This window comes from Amblyomma maculatum, chromosome 6 (assembly GCF_055883805.1).
Source record: "Amblyomma maculatum isolate TAMU_Amacu chromosome 6, ASM5588380v1, whole genome shotgun sequence".
Classification (NCBI taxonomy): domain Eukaryota; kingdom Metazoa; phylum Arthropoda; class Arachnida; order Ixodida; family Ixodidae; genus Amblyomma; species Amblyomma maculatum.
Genome location: NC_139349.1, coordinates 65,473,615 through 65,496,316, shown reverse-complemented (window position 1 = coordinate 65,496,316; position 22,702 = coordinate 65,473,615). Strand labels below are relative to the sequence as shown.

At 48.1% G+C, this 22,702-nt stretch overlaps 1 protein-coding gene across 2 annotated transcripts in view; it reads right to left on the bottom strand.

Moving 5' to 3' along the window:
- The window catches only part of LOC146185899 (kin of IRRE-like protein 2), a 463,934-nt gene that overhangs the window by 272,593 nt on the left and 168,639 nt on the right, over positions 1-22,702 (bottom strand). The window lies entirely within an intron of this gene.

Sequence of the window (22,702 nt, the reverse complement as noted above, 5' to 3'; positions counted from 1 at the left end):
AGATCTCAAAGAAGCGCAAGGCACCATTGGTCTGTGTAATCTCAGTGCACGGTAAGGAGCCCTCCACTATACGGCGACCTTCACGGCCAGTTGATCGCGTTGGGACGTTAATCCCTTAAAACCAAACGAGCTGCGATTTTATTTTCGTGCCGCCATTGCTATAATCCCTTTGGATAATGATACGGTACGGAAGACTAAGAAAGGGTAACTACTGTAATGTGTGGGGACTTTCATCGGCTATGGGGGACTCCTAATGAAGGGCTCAGGACGAATTACCCCACTCCTCCCTCCCCTTTTCATGTTATGCCTAGCTGCGGGCAATAAGCATAAAGGGCTTTTCCGCATTTCACTGTACAATTCCGAGCGCGCAATAGAGCGCGAGTGCATTCGTATTGTTGCACCAGTTTTATACTTGTCTCGTCGGTCAAAGCCGTCGATATGGCTTCAATATCCCCTCTCCACTAACAGCGGAAATTTGGGGGAGGGGGTTTTTCATTTCACATTCATCGAAACGGGGTTCGAACCTACTTCGATCAGATCAGCAGCGTAATTCATTGTGACAGAACAGCCACGACAACTCAGAAGGATGTAAAAATCGGAATCTTAAAAAGGTTTTTGCTCCTTCACCTCACATGAGAACTTACCGATAGAGAGATAAAGGCCATCATGATCAGCCAGACGATACCCACTATAGCTCCAAGGTGTTTCCCAGATTCCTCCAATTAATCCGGTACTGTGCTACCTGCATTCACCTGACCCCTGCATACTTCTTAACCTCCTCCGCCGAACTAATTTTCTGCCGCCCCTTGCTACGTTCGCCTTCCCTTGGAATCCAATTTGTTACCGTTAGCAGCGACCACTTATTTTTTCGCACTACATGTCCGGCCCATGCTCATTCCTGCTTCTTGATTTCGGCAAGAATGTCATTAACTTCAAGGCTACAGGTATCATCCTCTAAACCATATGCGCAATGAGAGAAAACTCGCCGAGTCTCCAGGTAACTTTTACTATCAGCCATAACTGATCTTGCGGTTTAGATAATTTCGACTGGTACCTTTGAACAGCACCAATTGCGGGTTGAGATCGTTTATGTGGCAAAATAAGATACCTTTCCAAAACTTAGATATTACGCAGTTTTGCTCTCACTGCACGCCAGGTTAGATCCACGGACATCCACAAAACATTTCTCAAACTGAAACGTTTCTGAAAGAATTATGTGAAAATGCATATTATTTGTTCACATCGAAAATACCTGCCGAGGAAAAACAAATTGGAGCATTCATCCGATCTTTATGGCGCAAATGGGTCTCCAGCAGACTGTGATAGCCAAAGGCGATAGTGAAAGTGAATGTGCGTTACACTCTTGCCCGCAGGGCACTATTGCCACCGACGCGGTATCTAACGCGGCTTCCTATTTTTGAGACATGACGGCTATACTGCAGGCAGGCATCATCGTCGAATAGAAACGCGTCACGCTAAATTCCTTTCTGCCGCCTCCATAAACCATAGTGACGAAAAAAAAAAAAACGCTTATAAAGACGAGGTTATGGGGAACTGTTTGAATAGAGGAAGAGAAACTACCCCACCATTACGGCCAGCTCACCAACATGCGCGGCCGATAGCGTCAGATGGGTACGTTACAACACCACGAAGCATCGAAGGGGAGCGGGAGTAGCTACCAATAACAGAACGATAACGAAAAGCGAGAAAGGTTTAGTGTAAAGTTTTGCAGCTGTTCTCTGAATCGACAACGACAGCTTTTAAGACAAATACGAGATTTATGTTCTCCAATGCGTAAAGTGCCCGCTTCCGAAAACTGTCCACATTGGGCTCAATCTCTTCAAAAGCCGTACATTAATGACTCTCTTTCATGAAAACCGCCCTTTTATATTGGATCAAACTGGACATCTCATTTTGCAATAAAAGTAGTGATCAGTAGTTTTGCTGATGGAAATTTCAGAGCCGCTGTTTTATGTACAGAACGCAGTAGCATTATCATAATGTTTATCTGCGCAGATCATCGCAGAGATTAACACATGTTCAACACATAGCTTCACATTAACAGCATGTTAATTAGCAGTAAAGTGCCCATACGGTAGCTTGATTGGGGGCATTCTGATAAATCCTTGCGCAAAACAAAAAAGTGCTTTTTAACTCAGCGGAACGAACTTGCCGTGGTGATGCACCAAAACCGTGACTAACTCACGACCCAAGGGCCAGAAATTCGATTCTGCCGTTACACCTCTCATGTGTTAATGCCATGACTACGTCACGACACCTCTCGACCAATCGGACTTTTCAGTCACGCCGACAACGGGCTTTCCACTAAACGATACCTATGACTCTATCACGTTATGTGACGTCACTGTTGCTGTATCTGAAAATATAGAGCACATGCAGTTAGCCTCGGAGTAAAAGAAATCACTTTACTTCTCTAACTCCATTTTACCGTGTACGTCTCTAGAGGTTTGTTTTCCTTCCCTTCACGGTCATCCCGTCCCAGTCGAGTCAGGAGGCGCTCAGCAGGGGGGCCATGAACTCCTCTGAGAAAAAGCCAATGTCGGCAGACGGTGTGCTGGTCGCCAATTCTTTTCGTTTCCTTCTTAAGGCCCGACCACATGGCAGCGCTTCTTCGGCGTCTCGTCAGCGTCTCGTCTATGAGCGTCGTCGCTCGGCGCGCGCCGGAAAGGGCGACCAAACACATGACGGCGTACGAACTGGCGTCTGCAAGGCAAGGCGTGGGAGAATCCTGGACGTTCGAACAATTGTCCCCCGTCCGTAGCTAAAATCGTCCTATTCAGCGACGGAGGGAACTTACTGGGGAGGGTGGGGGAGGCAAGGGCATCAAAAGGCGCAGGCATGCACGCGGACAAAAAGAGGAGCTGTTGCTTCCGCGGAAACGAGTTGAGCCTGTGGCGGTTGGTGCCGCAGCTGCCCATGCGTGGCTTGTCGTTGGTCCCCACCTGCGAATAATTTTCGGCGTCGACGCTGAGATCTGGCCCCTCCAGATACCTGCGTCTTTCAGCGTCGTCTCGCTTCAAGGGCCAGAATTGCACCTCCGGCGACGCCGATATCCGCGACGCCGACGCGGCGCCGAAGAAACGCTGTCATGTGGTTCAGCCTTTATACTTCACGGCCGCAGTGAAGAAGACAGGCAGTGTGTGTGTGGGTGAGTGTGAGACGCTTTATAGTTTATTCCTCTGTTTCTTTTTTTTCCTATGCTTTGCGAGTTTCGACAGTTTAGACTGCCCTCACCTGGCGGCCGCGTAACCGGTTTCGGCTTGCCAGCCCGCTCTGGCCAGGTGATCGTTCCGACCCGTCCAGTGCGGACGCGACCAGAAGAGGGCGTGGCTTTCATTTTTTTTTTTTGTCTCTTTTTTACATGCTTCTTCGCGCAATCACCGCTGCGTAAGCGAAAGCGGCGGACGCCGCATCATAAAGCGGCAGTCACTAAGACCGGGCATGTGTACGTTGCTTGGGCTTCGCACCCGACATGGCGCATTTTCGGCGCTCCTTCTAACTCCTCTTCAAGAGAGGCGCGTCTCTCGAATACACTCTCCATGGCTCGTACAAGGCTCAGGTCACCTGCCACTCGACTCGAAGCGGTCAGCCAGAATGAACAGGCCGGCGCTTCGACGGGTAGCCCGCCCTACCTTGCTGGCGAGTAGAAAATCAAGCGCTACTGGTACCGAGCAGTGACCGCTTCTGCGTACTCGACCACACGTCCACGACGCCAGGTTGCCAGCAGCCTCGAATAACAGTAATTGTATGTACTTTATACTGTGGACGAAGAAGGCCATGTTTTGCTTCCTATAGGGAGCTTGCACGAAACGCTAAGAGCGCCATTTTCCTGTACAGTGCAACAGTCGAACGTGGAGCGAACCACGCAAATAGTGTCAAAGCTATGGTCTACTGTGCGGTCGTGGATCGCATTCGTGCAAGATACCAGAGGTACGCTTGCACGAATGCGACAAGACCAGCGATCGGAACGTCGCAGACGAGAGTGGCTTATGCGTGCACCTTGAATGTTGTACATTGAGGCACGGATTGCTGCAGGAGCTCACCATTCTAGCTTCACGCGTTAATTTTGCAGGTCGGCTGTGTAAACTTTTCGATGACTGCAATCCTGACACAAAATGACGTGTACACACTTGGTATTTGTCCGGACTTCTGTGAATGCCGTCTGTTGATGCGTGCAAGGCATTCTCGTCTGCGACGTTCCGATCGCTCCTGGTCTTGTTGTATTCGTGCAATCGTACCTTTTTATATTGAAAAACACGCAGTCGTCTTGTCCGGACTTTACCTTTTCCGCTTTAGTATGCTTCGGCGGAGCCCACGACCGCACTAAACCATCGGCTCTATTTGCGCGGCCCGCTCCACGGTCGATTGTTGCACTGTACAGGAAGATGTTGCTCCCAGCATTTCGTGCAAGATCCCAATAGGGCCGACCGATAGATCCAACATCCATTCATCAAGATACATGATCGCAAATAAGGTACACACGGACGTATAGAAAGGAAACATGACGAGCTTTCTACGTCCGTGTACCTTTTTTGCGCTTCTGTGTCTTGTTAAATATGCACCAACACGTCCTGCTACAAATACTTCTCAGTGTCCATTCATTTCGTGTTTGTCTTCTCTTTGCGTGGCATAAATGGCGTCGCTGTTGTTGACGCTCGCCGCTGTCACGCGTCTTCACATCTACTGCGGGGTCACGCATCGCTGGACGGTTCAATCTTCTCGCGCCATGTGCGCTGATGACACAGCGAACGACACGAAACGGGAAACGTGTCCTGACGACCCGCCGCCTCTTTACTTTGTTTCACTCTCGAACGCGAAGCCGCCCATAAGCGTCCTACGCGCAGCAAATGGAAAGAAAGTGGCGAGGACACTTGGTGCGTCGAGGTCAAAGACATCACTCTGTCCGAAGGCTCGTTTGTCAATGCATTGTGTTTTCTCTGGGCAAAGCCCGATGAGTGCCAGACCTGAGCTTTGTGCCAACAATACCGAAAACCGCGAAGGGTATTAACGGAACCTGGAGTATGCAGAGAGGCAAGGAAAGAAAACGAAAGGCTGCGAGCTTTCAAACTCAAGGGGCTGAAGAGGACGTTCACCGTTCGTCTTTCACTAAAACGTAAAAATTATGGCTAAACTTTCCGCAGTTTAATGACCCAACGTCCCTTTATAGAATATATTCAGCATACCTTATAAGCGTTACGAAAGTAGCGGCGTGTTAGGAGCATATGGAGCGATAATAGCAAACCTTAAAGGGGGGAAAAGCAAGACAGAATAAGCTCCCACCGCGCTGCGATGTCATCTTCGCAAGAAGGTAGTACGCAGTCTTCCCAGCGCGGAAGGTGCGTCGAAGACAAAAAGGCGGAGGAATGGCAAGCGATGGTAGTGCATTCAAAGGAGGGGCGCGTCCACGCTAAAGCGAGCCGCATACAAATGCAGGGACCGCTGCCGCGTCGGCGGGCTGAAGTGATGGACGACGGTTCGGGCAACGTGCGACGTGGCATTTCGAGATGAAGGGCCCCTCTTTCAGAGGCCGCCCTTCCGTATTCAGATTCCCCCTTTTTCTTGCTCTTTAATAGCGCACTCTTCTCGCATGCCAGCTTTCCTGACACCGAGACACAGGATAATGCTCAAGGACCGCGGTCAGCGTGGGGAGAGAAATGGACCCCGCGACGAGTCAACGAGGAGACAAGTGAGCAGGCGGGGCGCGTCGCTGAATTGTCCCATCGCTGTGGTTCACCTTGGTTTTGTTCTGAGAGCGGCAGTATTTGTTCGCAAGGCAGGAGGAGAGCAGCGTCGTCGCGCAAGACTAACGCCAAATAAATGCGGCCGGCGAAATGCAGCCGTAGTCTTCCTGCCGCAACCTTTACATGTTTCTCGCATATTGAGCAGTAACGGTTTGCTATAGCGGCATGAATTTATATTCGTGTAAGAGGAACTGAGCGCTGCATTAATTTATAGCACGCTTGTCTGTAGCTCAGGGCGTACGCTTTGTATGAAATCATATTCAATCTCCGCAAAATAGGTGGTAGAACCAAAGCATGGAACTGGCAATGCCTATTACCTTGTTCAGTGTCCACATATCAGAAACCCAAACAGTTCCAGCTCTCGCTTTTAAAGTTACCATAAAATAGCACACTACAGCAAGCCGCACACGCTTTCGAACGTTCTGTGGAGGCGTGTACTACGGAACAACCTGCCCACGAATGGTATCGGTTGTTAAGAAGTCCGACGCATTGTTGCTAACACTTCCTCACGCCAAAGTAAATGGCGCAGCGATAGAGGCAGTACGCTGGGCATTGCACAAGAAGGTGATGGTACGGAGCAACGCCAAATGCGAAGCGCTGATGTCCACATTCAAATACCTACTATTAAGGGAGAAGAATAGTCGATATTCGAGCCCCCACCCGTTTCCTCCCGTATTACTAATAGTATCCACCGCACTGTTATCTATGCCATGGATCTGCACCAGCTTGCCGAAGATCCTTCACTATAATAATCGTTCTGTTATAAACCACAGGAAGCTAACGCAAATAGGCTCATTCGCCGTAATTTTCAATGCCACCTTTGGTCGCCATCACAAACACCGAATGCCTCCTTAAAAACCGCGTCACAGCCAAAAGCAAAATAAATCACGGTTTTGGCCGCGCGCAGTCCGAAATTACTAAAAGGTGCTTAAAATTCCCCAGTACGCCTGCTCCGTTACGCCTGTTGCAGATTATTGTCAACATTCGAACACAAAATGAAACAAATCAACAATGAAAATTATCCATGCTCGTCAACGACGCGACCAATGTGCTTCTCAAGCCCTCGTAATTTCTTGGTACTTGCTCCTAATTCGAACAGCTCTCATAACAGGCTGCAGGAATATTCGTGTTAAGCAGCACCAGCGCAGAAAAGACCCGTCCGGTTAACAAGGGTGACGAGAACTCAGATATCACCGGATTAAATACTTGTGTCAGTCCCTGTATCGATTCGTTACAGAAGCCGCATCCTTGTTCCTAAAACTTAGGAGTAGGCTTGAGAGTATATTCATTTTACGTTGTAGCTGAAACATTTCTCTATCGACATGAAGCGGAACGACATTTCATAATACAGTGACTCATATATTCTAGAACTATGTCAGTACAAAATCACACTTGTTTGCTTGCATGGCTAACCTTTCTTTTTCTGCGGTCGCAGTGGCGGAGCACTGTTAAATTAGCAATGCAGGAGGAATTCCGTTTTGCTCCGCCCTTACACCGAATACCATGTGCTGACCCTAGCTCATCAGAAGAGTATTATATAAGAGCTGTAGCGAACGCGATAGCCCTGTTTCTTCGTATGACCTACTTAAAACCAAATTCCACGAATATAAAGTCTGCACAGACTTAAAGCTAGCGCTATTTTCCAGCAGGAAATGCCATTCACTAACAGCAACTAAATAAAGACGTGTCGTGCTAGCATGGCTAATGAAAGCGGTAGCTAGCACACAGTTACAGCGATCGGAAACGCATACACAAGCATTATTGTTATTTACCTGCAACTACAGGAACCAGAGATGATACGCTAATGAAAACCGTGAGAGATGCGAGTTTAAAGAACTCTGTCGCTTCCGATTTTGACCAAGAATTCTTACCACAGGATTAAACGCTACTCTAAAAGGATTAAATAGTTCACCGAAGCTGAACTGGGCACGGTGTTTCGCGAGCATGCCCCGAGGTGCTCTGGCGCGCCACGCTCTGTTGGCTGCGCACGATATTGCCGAGGATTTGCTTGCACTGCGATCATAGCAGCGAGTTTGCGGATGCAAATAGGACAGCAGATTTTCACGTGAACACGCGCCACGTACTCAACTCAACTAAGTTCATTAAGCGTGCATGCAGCTCACATGGGGGCAATATATGCAGCTTCCCACCCTCCGCGGAAGGGTTTCGGCAAATCTCTTCTGAGGCACCAGAGAGGTTGTCTAAAAGAGCAGCCAGGTGGCGAAAACTTCATACCTCTGGCAGCACGGGTGATCACAAAAGGAATAACTCTAAAGCTTTTCGCAGAAATAAAAAAAGACATATATACGCATACTCGTCCGAAAAAAAAAAACATTAATGTAAAAGAGATTTGAAAGAGGAGAAAAAAGGCAGAGCAGTTAAAAGTGCAAACCAAGCAATCACCGCAAGCCACCAAAACTTTCCTCATTAAGCTTTACCTGCCCCAAATATTGTAGGTGCACACAAAGGAAGGTGCTTACGTGATGTATGAAGACAACCTCCAGAACGCAATCTGGCAGTAATCGTTTGCGCCTATTTTGTGTCTTATTTTGAAAGCTATAAACTATTGTCAGCGTCAACTAACTCGAATTGCTGCGTTTCCGAAGCATAACTCTAATACGCCGCCCCAGGCCTACAATGCGGGCGGAGACCCTAAATCCTCTCCGTGCCATCCTGCACATGCCTCGAGAACGCCTTCAAACAAACGAAACACAACTCCCACGCCCGTCGCATGGCATAGTTGGATTCTGGCGACGGAAATAAATCACTGCTGCTCCGTACTCTAACCGGCGAACTAGAAACAGCCTGATTCCCCGCGGGAGAAAACAAGGCGAAACCTCCTCCATCGTGGATTCGCAGAGGTTGTGTAGAGTGCCGGTCCTCACATATTCATAGAGCCGCTCGCAGAGCTAGAGGAGGATAAACGAACACGGCACACCGAACTCACCGACAAGCTAAACTTGCTGCTTTCTTGGCACTCCTTGAGAACTCTTTATCTGCATGCGTTCCTCGCGCCGCGGTCTGCAATGGCTGCGCTGGGACAAGGTTTAGAAATGAGGACAAATGTATTTTGTCTGCACACTGCTTGCTCGGGTTTGCTGAAAGCCGATCCAGGCTGCTAACGTCATCTGCACTGCACGCAAAAATGTTGAGGGAATGTTCTGGTCGGCCGCCTCATCTCATTTTCTCGACAGCCTCCAACCCAGCGTCAACTGGCGCTATACCTTCCCATGCAGAGATGAAGACCCGTGCACTCGAGAGATCAGAGTATGTTGCTGGGCCAGTTGGTTTCCGTCAGTCATTATAGGGAACTATCGCACCTATACAGAAGACGAAATTCGAGGACAAGCACGCACAAATCTGCGTGTCCTCGCCTACATGTTCTGTGGTTCCATAATTACTCGAGAGAGCTTGAGTAATGTTCGACTGCTCAGTAAAACGAAGTCATGCAGTCGCGACATATTTTTTTTTTTTTTCACATATATTTAGATGATTTCTAGCACATAATTCAAACCCAATGCTGTGTTCGTGCGTCGCCAGCTCACACCCTTTCTCAATTAAGTCGTTTTAAGGCGAAAACTTTTAAATACCCGTTTCTAGGTTTTGCTTTGGCGTAGTAGTGCCAATAGTATAGTAGTCTGAGTAACCGAATGTTGTTTTGACAAGGGAACCTTCCGGAGGGTCACTACTGCGGGAAGAGGAAGGTGGTGACCATACAATGATGAAAGTATGGTGAGAGGCAGCTATGCACAGTTGAAGGGCAGTACAATAGATGTTTACCACCCCCCCCCCCTCCCCCCAGCGCTAACTATTCAAAGTATGTTCCCTGGGTTTCGCGTCGTCGTAGTCGTATTAATAGTATCAAAAACCTGAAAAAAGTGTTTTGTAGCTAAATGTACATCCATTTTACTCCTAAACGTTTCCCTCAAGATGCCTAGAAAGAAAAAAAGATTCCTTCACAGCTCTCGTTTAATCTGGAGTTTCACAGCATGACCACCCTATGTATGTGTTTGTGTGGGTGTTTCTTTTTTTTTTTTTTAATGCGGTAGCGTTAAAGCCCACATTCCCAAAAACGGTGGGTGATATCCTTTGTCTGTCATGAAACTTGCTCGTTGCTCAAAAGAGGTCACGTGGTCGCGTGACGTCATTACCTTACAGCGAAATAAGCGCTCGCAAGCTCATACAGCTTTGTGGCGTCCTCAATCTCTTGGCCAATCAGGGAATTTTGTAGGCAAGGCGGCGGGAGCCTTGCCACCTTGTAGTTCACACGATTGTCTCATGCCAGAACGTAGGCAGAAGCCATGCATAACACATAATTAAGTTTTAGTTAAAAAGAAATCCTTTATCTAGCACCACGTGATTCTGGCGCTGCTAAGAAGCCCTCCTAGGTACCAGAGCCATTCAAAGTATTAAGGGACCCTGGTGAATAGTATTCCTTAGCTCTACTACTTCTATAACTCAGCACTACCAAGTACCACTAGTACTTAGCCTTAATTACTTATTTGTATATTTATTCGCACTGCTAATGATGACTATTAGCCAACAGTGGAGACAATTACACATCAACGACTCATATTGTACATACGGCAACACCATGGCATCGATTCTTAAAAGGCCACTGTCCAGGGAAGGCCCTTTTAAGCAAAGGAGCCCAGTGTTTCGATCAGGTACCGGAGATAGTCTGTGCAAAACGCTACAGTGACACGCGCGCCGCAAAGCATCGAAAATACAATTCAAAGCTCTCTCATGCTCTCCTCCGGGAAGTCAGCTTCCCCGTTTGCTGCGCTGGCCCGACGGGCCACAGTAATGACGTATACCGCGAACGACGTCCATTGGTCCGTCTCGCTGACTGACGGGATAAAGATTGGTGTCTACCGCTCACTGCGCGCTTTTCCCTCGCCACGGCCAGACTGAATCCAGCGGCGCGCGCTCCCTCGGCCGTTTTCTTTTTTCTTTTTTTTTTTTTCTTTCTTCGCACTTGCGGAGTGCCACGCCCCATCTCCCGCCAAACGCGGAGGAGGAAGGGGAATTTGTCTTGCGGAGGCTAGACGACCTCCGGCAGGAGAGTGAAAAACCTTTGCGAGGGAACGGAAGGAGAGAAGCATGACAGAATCTGATGATTGCGGTGGCTGTAACTGCGTTATTAGTTACTCTTTTCAAAAACAGTTTGCGGCCTTGCGTTCTAGAGGCGAAGTCTCACAGTCACTGGGGAAGAAAATATTTTCGACCGGAGGGTGGACAGTGGGCCTTTAAGAATAATTAAGCATCGCCTACACCCAGAAAGTGCCCGGATGTGACCTTCATTAGTTTTTGTGAATTACTGATAATTGTTGAATATAAACTGCACAACAGCATCAGGTAACGTCGCATCAATGCTCACGCTTGGCGGGCTAGATCTACGCGCATATCAACCCCACTCCTTGCGCGTCTCTTTGAAGTCATGCCCGTGAGCAATAAAAACTGGCAAACATATATATTTGCATTCAACTACGAGACCAGACGGAACCAGCATGGTAACGAGCTCATCGCGAAATATATTAAATTTGGCAGTAAGTTCTTTGCTGGCTCCTCGCGTCATTTTTCTGAGAAGCGGACCCATTCGAGTTACCATGCTTGCAACCGTTAGTTTTGGACAGTTGCTGTCAACGTCGCGCAGTCCTTTAAATGATGCAAGTTAGACACGCATCGCTGGCAGACGTGATGGAACCGCGAAAGCGCGCCGGAACTCCCACGCATATGGTAAAAATGAGAATGCCGTCCCGCTGATTGGTTTTTACGCCCATGCACGGAAGCGCTCTGGGGCTTAAAACTTTCACATGAAAATAGACTGAACAAAGCGGCAGGAGACTCATGTGCCATCGACAGCTCGTTCATCGTTTGTCTAGGGGCGCTGATCTTGAAGGCCTTGAGTGCCTTTCTTTCGGCTCTCTTCATTCCTCTCCGGCTATCCATCTTCGTATCTCCGCACCAACCGTAGCACATCCGCGAAGAACGCGGGCAGGGATAAATCGGCGCGCGAGAGGAGCGCGCGCGGCCAGCTTTATATAGAGAGACACCGCTGAATCAAACTAGTTCGCCTCCGTCATCCACGTTCATTTTTCAAGGTGCCAGTCATGTATTGTACACTTTTTTGAGAAGCTCCTGTATAGAGACAGATCTGCGTCTTTATACTTTTGCCACACATTCACTATTTTCTGGTTGTCCTACAAGCACCGTTTTCAAACTGATAGGTGTTCATTTCGGCGAAAAGGTATACAACATCGCCATGTTCTTGCTTCTACTAACTTAAAAACGAGACAGCGCTGCCGATAGCGCTATCAGTTACCCTTTCTTACAGGGCGCGTCTCGTCTTGCTCCCAATTGTAGTCACGTATGGTTATTTCAACTTTCTTCTCCAGAATCTGCTGAGAGCAAAAAGTAAGATCAATATATTGCAAATGAGTGCAGCGACAGTATTATAGATTGTGCCACACTGCATTCATTGACGAGCGTGATTAACAGACATGAATAAACACTATTCCCGGAAAATTGTCGCGGGCGTCGAATCGTCAACAAAAAGTCAGAAGAGTGATTTAAATCGGTCATAAGGGGAATAACCGATCTAGCTTTTATACGGCCTCCCCAAAGTTTCTCGTGAGCTTGCTGTCGTAGAACAACGACTTGATGGGAATAAAATTAGGGAAACGCTCCAGCTTTGCCGAAAGAGCAGACGCAATGGTGTATTTAACAACACCTTCTCATTCCGCGATTATTTGGTATTTTTGTTTAAGCTGTTTTTGTGGGGATAGCAAGGCTACCTACGGAAGAATAGGAAAGCTACTATACGCTACCGTATAAAACGTGTGCTTACCGCGTACACTTATTTTGCTCCAAAGGCCAGAGCGAAAAATTCGCAGAGTCTCAACTTTGCTAAGCCAGGATATACAATGCAAAAGCAGGAGTAGTCGTGAATGAGAACGAATCATTTCTCTGATGCTATTCTTGTCGCACCTTCTTCTCCGCCGCCTTGCGTCGTCGATTTGCAAGTCTCTTTTCTGACTCTTCGAGAGTTTCCATCGCTCGTTTAGGTCTCTCAGCTTTATTTTTCCCACATGCCGCTTCTTCACGGCGAACGATGTCAGCGGGATGAGAGATTAGGCTTGTAGTCAAGCGTAACGAGCGCTCGCACCAACCGTTGTTGCTTCATCCATGCCATAGCACTACAGACTCGTCGCAGTTCTCAGCGTACATACACGGCTTATATCCCCCGCTGCAGAGCAGCTGCTGGAGCACCGCGCATGCGTAGTGAGGTTCACAGCTAAGTTATGACGTCACTCGCGGTGGTCCGCGGAGACCGTTGATGTGTGCCGATACAGATGAAGTTTGCCAGGTGTGTGAAAAGAAGCAGCAGGTGTGCGATGTAGAAGAAGAAGCGAAGCAGTAGCAGAAGAAGAATGGAGCGCTGCCCGCTCTGTGCACCCTGCGACAAGCAATTCTTTAGCATCAAAGCTTACATGTGCGTCCAAGAGTGCCGCCAATCATGGCAGCCGCCATTTTGGTTGACCAGGGCCACGATAAAGGCTGCGAGCTCATCTAGTACGTTTCCCTCCACATGCTACGCTGGTGGAAACTATTCCCAGTCTTTTTATTGTGGTGCCTTTCATGCCCGTGCAAGCCTCCTTTTCTGCCCGTTAGGATACAGGCCGGCTAAGAGAAACTGCCTATAACCAGAAGGTCATGTGATGACATTCAACGAAGGTGGAAATAAAAAGGCGGGGTAACACAAGATTCCTAAAGAGGCAGTGCGATAAAGTTATTTTCCACTGTATTTGCTTTGTCTGCTTTTGCCCGTTTTGTTATCGCCTTTTTCAGCAAATCACCCAACACCCATCAGTGGATGAGGCAAGGCCACGAACTTTACGGGTGGGCCAAAATGCCAGCTTTAGCTTAACTCCTGTTTGTTGCGCATAATCGGCACTTCTTGGTCATGTGACTTCTCTGACCCCAGCACTGTCCCGGCCGTTTAGCGCATTTCGTCCAATAACGGTGAGGTTTTGGAGTGGCTGGAAGATAGGACAGCATACTTTCTGGGTAGCACTGAGGGAACATTTCTTTTCAAAATTAGATTCCTGCGAATGGCACTCTGTGGTTGGTCCTTATTGATCACATGACCTCTGTCACGTCATCACTGTCTCGACCAGTAAGCGAATTTCGCCTCTCACGGGGGCAGGAGTTTTTGCATGGCAACAGCTCCAAAAATACGACGTTAAAACTTCTCTCGGCATTTTATAAACTGTGTGCAGCTGTCTATAGCCCGTCATTTCTGGAAAATTTAGGGAAAGCTCTTTTCACGCATTCGCGTTAAAGAGGCGTCGAACACGTGTCCTCCTGGTAACCCTCGCATTCTAACCTGTGCACTTATTCACGTGCTGCAACTGACTGAACTTCCAGATGTCATGAAGAGCCGATGCCAATTCCGCCAACCGTTTCTGAGGCCATACACGCGCGCCCATCCAATGAGAAGGCAACAGCGTGTATTTGGCGGGCTGCCTTCTTGAAAGCCGAACTGGAATATGGAAATATGTTTCGCTCCACGAAATGCGCACTCGAGCTCGGAAACCATACAGTGCGGGGTTTGGTGAACTGTTCCGTCAACGTCAGTGCGCCTCGACGACGCCACCTGGTACGATGGCACTCGGGTTGCATCTTTCGCGTTCGAATGCGTCGCAATGCAAGCGCAGGAAACCCACAAAAGGAGAAAAATAAAACATCAATAGAAAGCGACCGTAGTTTTATATTTGCTGCGGGAAAGCTGACGTTAAGAGTCTGGCGAAAAAGCTTAGCGACAAAATACAAAAACGTACATGCGTTTGTATGTTTGTATGTGCGCGTCAGAATTACACATTTGCAAGGCGCTCATGTATCGAAATTCATCGCGGAACCCGCTGGCATTTCGTGAAAAGGAAAGTGTACGTTGCTTCTATTTCATCTTCAGTTTCAGATATTCACGCTATCGACGGTGTCCTTAACACATCGTTAAACGCTGGGTACCTGACAAGAGATCGAACAGTGCCTCATATCCTCTGGCTCCAAGCTGGGTTTCCTCGCGGCGAGCCAGAGCAAAGGAAACTTTCCGGGTTACTCAGTTTCAGCGCGGTTGAACAGCACCGCGCGATTGCGCGCAAAGTTCGAATAACCTCAGAGAACATTCCATAAAGAGTCTTCACAAGTTTTAAGCGCACTGGGTTGAACCACACGCGATGTTAAATCCAGCGCATTCAATGTTCTTCAGCCCTCTCTTCACTTGCGACAAAGAAAAAACAGGTGAATAAAAAAAAAATGCTGGCTAGCTCGGTTTATTAGTGCAAGTGTTACACTTCAATATCTTCAAAAAATAACCCACCCAAAATACTCTTCTCCGTGGACAGAAGGAAGCAATGCTCCGTAGTTCATGGCTTCTTTTTTTTTTTTTCTTTTTTTTTTTTCGGGAGCTATTTTATGGCATGCAGCGCTTTACCTGGTCTCGAACTCGAATGATACAACACTGAACAAGTTATTTTCGTCGAAAAGCTTGCATCTTTGCCCTATCTGTTATGGTTGCGTAACAAATTCAAGACAATACAGTGAACGAGTTAGAAGCTGCAGCGTGACGTCATTTCATACACAAGATCCGCCTGCAGCCCTCGGCAGACGGCAATCACGTCCCTGCGAGACGCCTGTTCCCACCTTAGTGTCTGGCGTTGATACAAGTGGATGCCGCTTCTCATCCCACACAGTACAGAGGTTTTTTGACATTCCTCTTATTTAGCGCAAAAGGACAGGGCACACAGTAAGAAGAAACGTGCAACACAAGCGCAGACTGTGTGTCCTGTCCTTTTGCGCTAAATAAGAGGAATTTTAAGACTGATCACCAACTAGCCCAACAGTTAACGCTTTTGAGGTATATTGAGTTGTTTTTTTCCCATCGCGGGCTCACAAACAGCTTATATATTTTACTCATAGAAACAAACGCCGCGGTGTGCCATATAGGTACTTCTGTCCATAATCGTGCATGCTTCGCACATTGCGCCGGCAGCTCGCTTGCGGCGAGATTCTTTCCTGGGGCTGCAGTACGTTCCTCAACAGAGGTCCCTGAAGTCAGGATAAATGCAGCGTGCCGTGCAGCACAGACCCTTCATGAACTTACAGCCGAGTAGCATATGCTTTCCTGTCTTTCCTCCTGCCCCGAGCTTTGCATTGTTCCTGTTTCCTCAACTGCCACGCCGCTTTTGTCTCACTACATTTCTTCTGCAGAGCCTTTCAAATATGTAAGAAGCAATTTTTTATAGGAACCCTGGTATCTAAACCAAGTCTCCAGCACACGCTGCGTCAAAGCAAGTAAGCTTTAAAAGCCATTTTTGGAGAACAAAGCGGCGGAAAGAAGCTATCGCCAAGCGTCCCTTGAGATTTGTACAAGAGCTCTCTCAAATTAAGTTTTACTGCTGCCGAATAAATATCAATCGCCTGCTAGGGCCTGGCAATGCGAGCAAAAGAGTCCGCTTAGCCCTTCTAAATTAAAATTAAATGCGCTTCTCTGCCTCTCTTTACCCGGTGCTATCATGAAAGGGTTGCACGGTCAAGTTGGGCTTCATCACATATAGCTCCACTTTACCCTCATGCGCGTGCATTAGACACATGGTTTGCACAGAATGCTGCGACCGTAGACACGTTCCACGTGCGCTCTGCTTTTCATCTCTTGGCGGGACAGCCCATAACACTGCCATGTCTGCTCGTTATACAAGCAGACAAATATCAACTTTTCTTCTTTCTGGGCATCATCATTTGCGTCAATGCATGTTTTCTAAAGACCCAAAAATGCCACGATTCCGCTTATTTGTTTTTTGTTTTTATTTTTGTTTTCTTTTTCACCGCTTTCTTTCCGTGAAATTTCACTGTGGCCCAGAGTATCCCAACTCTGGACATTTTCGTAAATTTTCGCTCTTTCTAGCTTCCTTTTTCTTATTCCATTATTGCATAACTTTAACCAGCGCTAATACCACCCGTACAACAGGCCACTTGAAGCAAAGCGCACCCACTGGCTTTCGGTTGTTTCAATGCCTTTCTTGAAACCGCTACTGCTTACCGCTCACGTTTCCTCTTACGCCTGTGTTTAGCGCTAAACCCGAGCCACGGGAGAGTTAAGCAACCAAAAAGAAACAGCATTCCACATAGTGAGCTTGTTCTGATGAGCGCGAGAGGCGGACCGCACCAGTTTAACCACGCCGTAAAAACAACGCTGAACTCGCGAAAGCCATGAATGAGTAGAGCTCCTTCAGCCACCCCTATTTTAAAACTAAGTGTCTGGTACTCTTTATGTGGCCCCACGGGCGTTGCGGAACACACAAGCGCACGCTGAAGTATGCGACTTTCCTCCCTTTCCTCGCCGCTTGCCTTTGCTGGCGCTTTATTTTATGAAGCTGATCCCCTGGGACACTTACCCGCTGGCTGCCTTTTAACGGGCCTCATGCTGTCGCGAGATTGGTGTTTTCGCGACTTGCGTCGTTGGGCCACTCTCAGCCAAATTGCGATGGAGAGAAAGCAAGGGAGTGGGAGGGGGGGGGGGGGGGGGGGGCGTACGCGCGAAAAGCAATCTGGGAACATAGTGTGTTTCTGATACAGAGAGTGCGTGTCGAGCTGATCACGCGCCCGCACTGGACGAGGGACGCTGGGCATGCACGAAGTGTTACGTAACGGGCCACAAAAAATGACGCGGCGTGTATATAAACAAAATAAAAAGGGCGCAGTGAATTGCGCTGGCGATGTGCAAGCTGCCGGTGCGCGAGAGGATTTACGGCGAGATGGTTGCCAATAGAAAGAGAGAGAACGAGACAGATAAAATAGAATAGAAAGGCAGGGTGGTTAACCAGGCAATGCCCGGTAGGCTACCCTATACGTGAGGAGGGGAACAAAGGGACAAAAAGGAAAGAAAGAGCGCGAAGGGAAGGAGTCAATAAGTGCACGCAAAGCTAGGCAGCAGTTCATTCGGTGCACGCGAATGATCCTGACTGTCTTTTTCTCGAAATCAATTTGTCTCTCCATTCCTTCTATTTGTTGAATTTGTCCGTGCCAAATCAATGGCGAGGACTGTGAATCGTGTGTAGTAAACACCTATGGGTTAATTTAAAACTCTTTTTTTTTTTTAACCTCCGGCACAGTTTCAAGTACACCGGTGGGCTTTTTTGAAATATACCGGCATGAAGTTTGGCCTCCCAAGTCGACATCTCGAGCCCTAAAGCTTTTGCTCAGCCGCCAAACCATTTTTTCACCATATTTATTAAGAACCAAATAAAACCCGAACACAAGAGAACAGAAGTGTTCCCTGCTAGACAAGAAATACAGCAGCGGTCTATTAACATTTCAACGCATCGCCATGGAAATGAAAATTAGTTCAGTTCCGTTCAGTTCAGTCGTTCAGTCGTATTCGAAAATTAGTTACGCTAGTATACATGCCCGAGTTTTTACCCTTCCCCTTTCCGCTGTCTTGCTAGCCGTTCAATTGAAGCTGACAGAACATATATATCGACTTTATTGATTTACAAAGCGAAACGATGAGCGTCCGAAAGACAGACAGGATTTCCTTGCTCGGTGAAGCCAGCTAAGGGCTGTTAATAGCCGCGTTTCCAAGTCTGCAGTGCAATCGAGCCCAGATATAACGAATCTGATGGTCACGTGAATTGTGTTCTTTGTAACACAAGTTTGTAATAGGTGGGCTTGCCCTATTAATTCGAAAAAAAAATGCGAAGTCAGGAAACGGGGCATATTTTTTTTTCTTTAAAATCTCAATTGCGGATATGCTTTTTTTTTTCTTTCTCTTTTTGCACAGGAGACCCTATGAAGCCCCTTTCTAAGCTCTCCAACGCGGCCGTGTGCTCCGCACCCAGCAACCTGCTTCAGAAGAGCCGCTTTTAGGGGCGCGTTATTACCAATCGCAATTGGGGCAATGACGCAACGGCGAATCCAGCGCATAGAATTTGCGCGCAAAACGTGCAAAGCGCGTCAACTTTCTGTAAAGCGCTGCAGTAGCGTATCGGGCTCCAAGTGAAGCGACACCTCGCTGCAGCGATCATGGTCTTGAAGCAATCTTTGCGCAGCAGTAGGGCCGCGTAGACCTACAATCTGGGTAAAAGAAGGCACTTCACCCAAAAACCATAAACTGCTCTCTGAGCTCAGTTTTCATGGATCGATGAGCGCTTTACGACCCTATAGATTTACATAAATGTGACGAAGGTTGTGCCAGCTGCACACGTGCTGCCTTCAAGTGCCAGTAGCGCAGAAGGCCGGAGCTAAAAGTGGGCAGGCGAAACATGCCACGCATTCGATTGGGGTAGCAAGGCGTATACCTCGTAGCTGATATTCAGACTTTCTAACCGCTGACATTTGTTTGTTGTAGATCGTATGGAAGTAGTTTCGCTTTCCAAGTTTTCCGTATCGCGCTTGCAATGCTTCTTCTTGGCCCAGTCGGTATATACGCACGTGCCGATAAACCTTGTAGCCTATCAGGGTGCGATCGGCTGTAAAAGGGGGGATCAGTATACTTTCGTCCTGAGGAGCGGGAGCGGGAGTGGAGGGGGAGTGGGAGAGGACTGTCACAGGAGTTGGGAGACGTTTTTTGGTACCCGCTCTGGCGGGAAGCGCGCATTTTTAGGCAACAGGTAAGTTACGCCGCATTCTTGTTCGTTCTAACCTCTGTTATAGCGTTGTACGTTAATAGGTTTCGGCATCCAAGCTCTTAAATCACTCCTCAATCTGATGAAAGAAAAGGAGGGTGGAAACTATCAACCGTCAGCCATTTAAGGAAAAAATAAATGACATGAAATGTAATAAAATAGCAAACTACAATAAGATGAATGCGCACGCGTATGTTAACTAGTGAAAAAAAAAAAAAAAGACATTCAGCACTCAATAGCCACGAACTAGCTGTGGACTACTTGGAACGTCTCGCACAGATTCTCGCTGTGAACATGCAGCAAACACGACAGCGCCGTGTCTGGGAATTGCGTTTCTCGCTCCAGGATTCGCGCCTCAGTACGAGAGTGACTTGTGTCTTCTCACGCGTCCGATGCATTTCACAGCGCCAGTATAGTGCCAGGGCGCGGCGAACAGCGAATCAGGGCGGTCTTCTGGAAGCGGAGCAATCGAGGAGCACGACTCAAGAAGAGGCACGTAAACCAGAGACGCGCCAACAAACGTGAAGCTCCCTCCGGCGCGGCTTCGGCGGCGTTCCCCTTTTTGTCATGTAGAGCGTGAGCCTCGCAGGGCCCTTTTACACGCGTCCTCATACGTGACCGTGAAACGCAAGCAACTTGGGAGCGCTGCATTCCAGCCTCTGTTGTCCCAGCAAGGCCTCTCTCTCTCTCGCCGCTGTGTTCCATGTTTCCGTAGGTTTGCCACGCTCGCTTCACACGCTGACGCTGAGAGTCCCTGCGCGGTGGCTGCGCTTCCCCTCCAGAAGAGTTTTCCGACATATTTCGAGGCTCCGTATATATATATATATATATATATATATATATATATATATATATATATATATATATATATATATATATATATATCACTCCGACTTGAAAACACACACACTAGCAGGGTTGCGCTCTCTCCTCTCTCTCATGCACACGCATATATACTTGTATGTGTGTGTGAGACAGAGAGTGGGAGAGGCAAAGAGAGACAACGCAGTCCTGCTAGGGTGTGTGTTTTCAAGTTGGACTGAGCTTGCGTGCCACGTCAATAACAGCCAGCTCTAGCATTAAACTAAACTATTCTTTTTGCGCATAACAGGTAATGCATGCAGTAAAGGGATCGCGGCCAAAAAACAATCCTCCCTGGGTTTTAGGCTGTTCTCATATACTGACTCTAACCAGAAATGTATTTTCAAATACGTGTAGATTTTCTCAAATTTTCCTGTAGGTTGTCTGTAGATTTTACTCAGATTTTCCAGTCCATAGAACTCTGATGGGTGCAGAATGCATTAATTATTTAAGCAATACACAAACCATACTCACAATCCCTATCACGCATATCAGAGACGTATTGCGAAGGATGAGCCGCGCTGGTGTGGCTACAACGCTCGGCCCTCGGCTACTGAACCGGAGCGCTCGGGTAAGAACCCGACCGCGGCGGCTGCATATCGAAACGCAACTGCCACCGTGTGCTGCGCGATGCCAGTATACGTTAAAGAACCTCACGTGGGTGCAATTACACCACAGCTTTCAACTACGGCTCCTCTTCTGTATTTCTTCTTTGACTTCCGGGAACTTCCTCCCTTCCCTTACGGTGCGGTCAAGTGTCCATCGAGAAATATGATAGATCCGCGTTATTTCAAACTACTGTGGTACTTTAAATTATAGTTCTAACAAGACCTGTTTACCATGGCTAATGTCATGTTCAATATTGGCACCAATCGTGCCCATCGAGTCTCATAGAGTTATACTAATATTTCATATCCGGGGTGACAGGGTTTTCTGCCTCCGTATACCACTGACAAAGCAAAGTTATTGTAAGAAGACATCAAGCTTTGAATTTAAAAATTTCTGCTTGTTGAGTTCAACTGACACAAGAAAAAATTCTCGAAAATACAAGTAGATAAGTAGACCGTCCCTTGTAAAAGAAACACAGTCCAACAAGTCCGCACAGAAATAGAAAGCTGGGAGAAGACGGTGTACTACACTCACATTGAATGAGATCTTTAACGCAAACAATTATACGCCGGTAAGCTTGCAGGCTCTCATTTAAGAAATCCTAAGCGATAGTTAAACGTTTTTTTTGTTTTTTTAAATCGTATTTCAAAGGAAAACAGAAGTGTCAAAGCGCAGAAAACCCACAATTGCACCCACGAATGACGCTGTCACCTCTGCATCCCCAGACAAGCGATGCGTAAAAGGCGCACCTCTCTTCGAGCTGCCATCCCCTTCCTGACTCGTTCGACCCGACAGCACAATGCACAAAAATCTAAACTTCCAACACCGCCTGAGCGATCCCTGAAAGCAAGTACACAAAGGAAGCAACAGCGTGGCAGTCAACAGCGGCGCGCAACAATCACTGAGTCCGTCTACTGGGAAAACAACGCGCCATTTCCCTCCCTCGCGTTGGCGGGCAGGCTCGTTTGGGACGCGAGTTATGCGCAACGCGAGACGCGAGCGGCGGACAGTGCTACACAGCAGCAGAGCGCCCATGCGGGAGCCAACACAAATGGCGACGCGAGACGCAGCACGAATGCTCGCTTATTGTGCGCGCGCTCTCGCCGCTCGCGCACCGTGAAACAGGAACGGCAGCGGCGACAAATCACGAAAGGTTGAGCGCAGCGCCATTGTCTTCGCGGGCTGTGGCGTGCGGTGTCACCATTGCTACACGTGTGGCTAAAAACGCTTCGCGGCGACGACGACGCCCAAGTGTCACTCTGCTGGCAGGGAACAAGATAAAAGCGAAACAAATGTAACTTGGAAAACAGATTAAAACACATACAAAACAAAAAAGAAGATCCGGGTCGCAGTGCACTGCAGCTGTCTCGCGCCCAAAGCGCGAATTAACCGCCCCTCTTTCCTGTTCTCTTGGGCGTCTTTTGTCCCCCCCCCCCCCCCCCAACTAATTTCTTTATTTTATTCGCGAGATATAGAGAGAACCGGGCAAGTGAGCGAGCGGTTACGGGTGCGGAGGAGAAGGGAGGCGCATGCGCGAGACAAAGGACAACAAGGATTGTGGGCATGCAGAGTTAACGGCGTGCGAAACTTCCGGAGTGGCAGGTGCTTCGGAAGTTCCCCCCCCCCCCCCCCCCACGCTGACTGGAACGAAAAAGATTGCAACTCTGTTTCAGTGTCACGGAAGCTCCTCTTTTCTTTCTCGTGTGTTGGGACTAGCTCCCTCTGCAGACCCGCCGCAGGAAACCGGATCAACAAAGGCGGATAAACTCGGGCACCTTGCAATGC